The 6,900-nt window shown below is 49.4% G+C and overlaps 1 protein-coding gene across 8 annotated transcripts in view; it reads right to left on the minus strand.

Annotated features, from left to right (window-relative positions):
- The window catches only part of PTK2 (protein tyrosine kinase 2), a 259,431-nt gene extending 252,781 nt beyond the window's left edge, over window positions 1–6,650 (minus strand). For 3 of the 8 annotated variants that reach the window (XM_058699211.1, XM_058699205.1, XM_058699206.1), the window contains exon 1: window positions 5,739–5,912. The gene's annotated coding sequence lies outside the window, so the exon portion shown is untranslated. Of the gene's footprint in view, window positions 1–3,497; window positions 3,599–4,899; window positions 4,919–5,738; window positions 5,914–6,345 lie in introns of those variants that run through there. The other 5 variants (XM_058699198.1, XM_058699207.1, XM_058699208.1 and 2 more) reach the window with 5 other exon arrangements.
- Window positions 6,651–6,900: the final 250 nt, after the last annotated feature.

Raw genomic sequence — 6,900 nt, forward strand, 5'->3', positions numbered from 1 at the left:
TCCCCACGCAACACGGCAAGACTAGGAGGAACCTGCTGAGGAAGAACAAGCTACTCTTTTTACCCAAATATTGACTTTCCTTACCTGAGTGGAGGCAGGTGACCCGTCACTCAAAATGTTTTCTCTGAATAACAGCATAAAAGACTCGTCAGGTCAAGGGACAGCTGGAGTGCAGAACTCGCGTTACAGCGTTAGGAAGATGAAACCCCTCTTTTAAAATGGTTTCAGGGCATAATGTAAACCCTTGTGAAGTATCTGATGGGTCCAACCAATTAGCAAAAGATACATCAGAGCTTCTACAGACCGGGAATCAAGGATCTTTTCTAAACCCCACTCATTTCGTGTCACCTTGAGCAATTTTCTGTCTTCAGAACATAGAATGAGTCCCAAGGAACCCATGATCGATTCCGACAAAATCATTTTTTCTAGGAAAAAAAATACACTTGAAAATTGTAAAAGGACAGAGAAGTGTCTTTCTCCTGGCTCAAGTTTAATAATATCTATAATCTAGAATAAGGCAGACAAAAGCAGAAACACGGATAATCCACGATGTCCCCTCGTATCAAGCCCTACTTGGTTCTTAGGTAAGGTTCTTTACCAAGGCAAACAACACAGTGGACAGCTGACACAGTACGAGTTCTCCAATCACTAGTACGCCTGGGTTCTCTCCTTCGACAAGTATTACTGTGCCGGACGCTGGGCCAAAGTGTAGGAAACAAAGTTTCTGCCCTCTTGGGGCTTAAATTCTGTAAGACACACAAGGCACTACAGATACAGAAGGTATAAAACCACACCAGTCTGCCTTCGGTCCCTCAAAGACAAACACATGGTGCTTTGGTCACAAGTAGACCCAACAAGCACCTACCACTCACAGAATCGAAAGCACCAAATGGCAGAACTTTTAAGGTAGTATGGAGGCAGAAGGGAGATCCTAGGCACAGAAAGCCCGAAGATACAACTTTCCAGATTCTTCTGAGCTTGGTTTTAGTCCACTGGCCCCAAATAAAGGAGTACAGAGTAAGTCAACTGTTAAAAGCAGGATGGAAAATTCTAAATCGGTGAGAATGAGCACATTCATTGCAGAAACATTTCTAGAGCACCAGTGTGTTAGAGATTATAAATGCTAGGATTTACTCCAAGGGGATTAAACCTGCACGAGAAACGTGCCATTTACTTTTCCCTTACGTTACTCCTTGCTTCCCACAAAACCATATTCATAAACAACCCCCCCGGAAAAAGTCACTGACACCCCCCGAAAAAGTCACTGATGAAAAAACTGTGTAAATGTGGAAATTACGAAAGCATATCCTTTAACAAATAAGAAGCATCAATCACTGCACCATACGTTACACATTTTCATTTAACAAACTCTAAATTAATTTAACATAATTAAACAATGTTGGTATGTGCATTAAAACGTTTACCTACACTATGTTGGCCAGATCATAACTTCACCATATGAAACGGTCAGATTGAAACAGGAAATGTAACTACTTAAACTTTCCTGTGCCCTTGCACACTGTTCACTCCCACTTCAGAAGGCTGGATTGGGATCTGTAAGACCAGTGCTCCTCTAGTCAGAGGCTGCACAGAAAGGCCAGCAGGCCTCGCCAGCCAGGATCTGCCACCTGTGGGCCAAGAGACCCACGGCAGGCTACTCTGCCTCCAGACTTCCAGTGTTTCGTCTGTAAAATGAGCAGGAGATACAGCACAAAAGCAATCGGCTCAGGTCCCATCTCCCAGAGTTAATTCCTCTGCAAAAGGGTAGTGACCCCTACAATACCACACTGTACCCACACGGGTGCCCAGCAACATTACGTGTCCTCTCCTATCAGGGGCTAATATTGAAATGGATGACTTTTGTCACTTTTCTTGTTCTCAAAAATGAGTTAACAGTAAATGGCAACGTATATCAGTAAGATCTAGGCAGGATTATTTTAAATACAAAGCTTCTAAGTGAACGCCTTCATGTCCTGAAAACAGGTAAGCTTTGTGAGGATACTACTAGTTTTCTTCTCAAAGGCTTTCAATTGCTTAAAAGTGGGAATAGTGCCAACCAGGTGAAAATATTTATTTCATACTTTCATCTAAAAACCATTTCATTAGTGCTTACGCAAATCAGACTATAATTAACAACATGTGCTAAAAATTCCATCTAAACTGAAAGTTGAATTACATATGCTTATCTGAATTTTATTTCCATCACAGAGCCTAGCAAAAAAAAAAAAAAAAAGGAAAAACAATGCAATTGTTATAGATAGGAACAGAGAGGCTTCTTCTGCTACTTTATAATCAGAAACACATTTATGCGGTTCTGAATGGTAAGATTTGGCACAATTCCTAGAAATTAATGCCAGAAAGTAGCAGACAGGAATTTCATTTCTCCTGCACCAGGCTGCCTTTTGGGAGTCATGACATGGAAGAAAAAGGAAAAAAAAAAAAAAAAAAAAAACTTTGCCAAAATGTTAGTACAGAGAAAAAGACATCAAGGGTTCAAATAATCCATTACTACACATGCTTTACAGAAGGGAAGTAAAAAAACAACTTCTTAATGTAGCTGGTTGAGGCAGTGACACACAGGTACAGCCAAAGACGACCTGGAACTGCCCTCATCCTGTCCCACCGAGGACCCTTCTAAGGACAGAGAAGCAGCTTCATATTTGAGTGCTTACTGCATTCACAAACTTCCTGGAGTTATTACTATCGACTCAAATAAGGTCATTTACTTTGCCCAAGTTTTTAAAATTTGCATTTTAAATAATTTATATAGGCATCAGTAAACATTCTCAAAGACCCACATAGCAATTTTTTGCTATTTAAGGGATTTTAATAAGGGAAGATATAGTAATGAAAATAAGTTCTTAAGCTAGAGCTTTAAGGCAAAGTAAATTACTGCAGAAACTAAACTTTACTGATTTACAAGCAAAAAAATCCCTCATTCACAAATGATAAAAATAATAGAACTCTTAATTATATTGAGATTTAAAATAAGATTTTAGCTAAAACTCTGTCTAAACTGAAAATGTTTAATTTTAGAGGTTCAAGATTTATATATTGAATTAAGACTCTGAATCTCATCTTTTGTTGTGCTACTTTTAAGACAATTTTTAATTATTCATTCTTGAGAGAGACAGAGTGTGAGCAGGGGAGGGGCAGAAAGAGAGAGACACACAGAATGCGAAGCAGGCTCCAGGCTCCGAGCTGTCAGCACAGAGCCCCGCGCCGGGCTCAAATTCACAAACTGCGAGATCATGACCTGAGCCGAAGTTGGACGCTGAACCGACTGAGCCACCCAGGCACCCCAAATCCGCATTTTTTAAAGGGGCTATTTTTAACAATACAATTTTGTTATTTAGACAACTTCTCCAACTTCCTGGCAAGAAAAGTTATCTGACTTGCTGAAGAACCCAATTTGAAGAACTAGGACATTAAGTTCTGTAATTTCCAACAATGAGCATGGAGTGTTAGAGAAACTCCTTTAGTTAGAAAGTACTCACTGCGGTTCCCAACTTCCAGCTTCCCCAGACACCGCTTTGCCGCTTCCCTCACGGAACCTCACCCCTAACCTGACACAATTCACCTTCAGTGCACTGCCCGCCTGAAAAGAGGCTCAAGTCATGCGTCCTCTAGGCCTCTGCTCCGAACCTTAAATACTAGGTTTTGGATTCAATGTCTTTATTTATCCAAGGACTTGCTTTTTTTTTTTTTTTTTTTTACATTTATTTATTGTTGAGAGACGGAGAGAAACAGAGCGTGAGGAGGGGAGGGGCAAAGAGAGGGAGACACAATCAGAAACAGCCTCTGGGCTCTGAGCTGTCAGCACAAAGCCCAACAGAGGGCTCGAACACACGAACCGAACCGTGAGATCGTGACCTGAGCTGAAGTCAGACACTTCACTGACTGAGCCACCGCCACCCAGGCGCCCCAACCAAGGACTTGCTTTTTGATGCATCACCTCTGAATAATGTGTAGGTCTCTCTATTCAGTGCATATCCTAACGTCTTCCACTGATTGGAATGTTTTAAAGACAGTCATGTATTTTAAACAATCTTTTCCCGGTTTTCAATATTGAATTGGATTATTTCATAACGACCTAAATTACTTGATCTTGCTGCTTCTTCAACATTTAGTGCCACAAAAGTATTCAAAAGACTACTGGTAGCTCAGGTGGTATTCCCCCTCCAAGGACAGACACAAATATAAAACAATATACGTCTAAAGACGCTGAAACACAAACTTCCTTTAAAAGTTTCACGTGTCTAAATATTGCGAGGTGTCAAAAATTATCTAGAAAGTGCAGCTGCCTGAAAATATTGCCTAGACTGTACCTCAACAAAAGTTGAATGCTAATTCACCATGTATCTTCCAATCACTTCATCCATGCTTTTCAGATTTTCAGAGATCAAACAACCGACCAGCGTTCTCGGCTGTGCCATTTGCAGGACAAGACTATTTTCTTTACCCATTATACAAATAAAATATTAGGGGTGAGGCTCTGGTATTTCATTTCAAATAGCGACGGCCTATTTTTCCAACCACGAAAATGTTTACATTCTACCTAAGAATCCCAACCACGGTCGTCTTAAGCACAGATCTCCAAACTCTTACACCGCCTTCAGCTTGAACGTATTTCAACCAATTCCCATAATTACTACAATATTACTATTATCTTAGTCTCACTGCCAAAAACCCAGCTGCAGGCTAACTATGCAAGAATGAGACACTGTTGAAATGACTCAAGAAAAATTTCTTTTTACTCTTAGTGCGTTAAGCTAAATCCTGCAATTAATAAAACCAAGGAACCACACACACACACACACACACACACACACACACACAGCCTCCTCCTGAGAAAGAAAAGGAAGCCAGGGAGAAACAGCGAGTCGTTCTTCCACCTACCCCGGCAGCAGAGCTGGGGGCTGGGGTGGGCAGAGGAGGAAACTTGGAGGCACAATGAATCAAGAGGTCCAGGGCTATCGCCCAGAAAACCACAGGGCCTCGGCAAGTTGAGCGCCAGCAGCGAGGAAGGAGCCGACCGCGATCCGGGTTCGAGGCCCGCCCTTCCCTGCCCGAGGGCCAGGGAGTCTGCATTCCGGGTCCGGGTGATGCCCCCAGAGTCCCCAAGGATTTCCTTCTTCCTCCTCCTTCCTCTCTCCCCCCTTTTGTTTTTGAGGCAATCGTCCCGCTCCCAAGGAGCCCGGCGGCTGGCCTCCCCAAGCCGCCCACCACCCCCCCACCCCGGCCTCCAGACCCTCCGCCTCTCCGAGGCCCCCGAATGCACCTCCCTCCCCACCTTCCAGGAGCCCCCCGGCCTTCTCAGTTCCCCCAAACGCCCCCCCCCCGTCTACCCGAGCCCCCCGGCCTGCCCAAGCCCGTCGGCCTCCCCACGTTTCCTGGCCTCCCCACATCTCCGTCCTCCACCCATCGCCGTCCTCCCAGAACCCGCCCCCTCGTCCTCCCCGGTCCCTGGCCTCTCCGAGCCCCCCGGAACCCTCCGTCCGCCCCACATCTCGAGCCTCCCCACAGCGTCGTCCTCCCGGGGCCCCTCCCTCGTCCTCCCCACATCCCCGGCCTCCGAGCCGCGCGCGGGAGGGGCCCGTCTCGGCCGCATCCGCCGCCCGGACCGGCTGCTCGCCCCTCGCGGCCCTCCGCCCGCGGGCCGCGGCCCTGCCAAGCCCCAGCTCCGGGAGTCGGCCCGCCCGCCCGCGCCCCGGCCCCCGCCCCGGCCCCGCACTCACTCGGGCGGCGCTGGGCGCCGGGAGGCGAGGGCAGACGACTGCCAGGCGGCGCCGCGAACGCCGGGACCGCGCTCCCTCCCACGCCTCACGCCGCGGGCGCACAGCGGTCCCGGCCCGGCAGCGGCGGTGGCGGTGGCGGCGGCGGCGGCGGCGGGCTTGCGCCCTCGGGGCCGTGCTGCGTCGGCGCGGGCCGCGCGTGCGCGGCGACCGGCTGAGGCGCGCGACCCCGCCACTGCGCGCGCCCGGCCGCGTCCCCGCGCCGAGCTTCCGCCTCCCGGGAGGACCGGGCATGCGTCCGGCGGCCCGCGCATGCCCAGCACGCGACGAGGCTCCGTTCCCGAGATCGCGCCGGAGAGCCGCGCCGGGCCTTCGGGACGGCCAGGGGCTGCGCGCGGGCGTGGCCGCGGGGGTTGGGGGAGCCGGGGTCCCCCTCTCCCCCCCCCCCCCCCGATAGCACTCTGGGCGGGCGGGGAGGGGACCGACTTCGGGGAAGCCCTCTGCCCCCTGCCCGCCCGCAAGGCCCGGACGCGGCCCCTCCGCAGGGCCTTCGTCGCCGGCCGCCCTGCAGCCCGACCCCAGGGCCCACACCCCCGCGGGGCGCGCCTACCGAGACGAGTTGGGTATCCTGGGCCCCTCTGCACGGAGGCAAAGTGAGTGAGGCTCAGGGATGTGTTGACTGGCATCGCCGCTAATGCTGGGCCCTGCCAAGACTGGATCTCCACTCAAGCGCCCGCTGAGCCCCGATCTGCGGCCTGGGCGCTGGTCTCCCAGGTCTTGAACCTCGAGAAAGAGGAGTAGGACCCCCGGCACTTGGGAGTCACCAGGCAGAGGGCAGCTGAGAAGAGAGCCATGTCCGAAGGGAGCTGATGACCAATGACTGGAGCCTGGGCGGGGGTAAAAATGCAGCCTTCCGGGGGGCTTCTTAAGCATCTTTATTCTCTAGGCAGCAGGGAGCCTTTGGAGGGTTTTAAGCAGGAAGTAATATCTGATTTGTGTTCTTTAAAAAAAAAAAAGGTGACAACCTTGCGGTAGGAAATGAAACCAGAAGCAGGAGGCAAGTTAGACACATACTCGTTTTAAAGGTGAACTCCCTGGAGCTGAGAAAGGTAACCCCCCATTCTGCTCTCCGCAACGATTTGACTCTGGTTACAACAGAAGCAGG

Source organism: Neofelis nebulosa, chromosome 14, assembly GCF_028018385.1.
Source record: "Neofelis nebulosa isolate mNeoNeb1 chromosome 14, mNeoNeb1.pri, whole genome shotgun sequence".
NCBI classification, from domain to species: domain Eukaryota; kingdom Metazoa; phylum Chordata; class Mammalia; order Carnivora; family Felidae; genus Neofelis; species Neofelis nebulosa.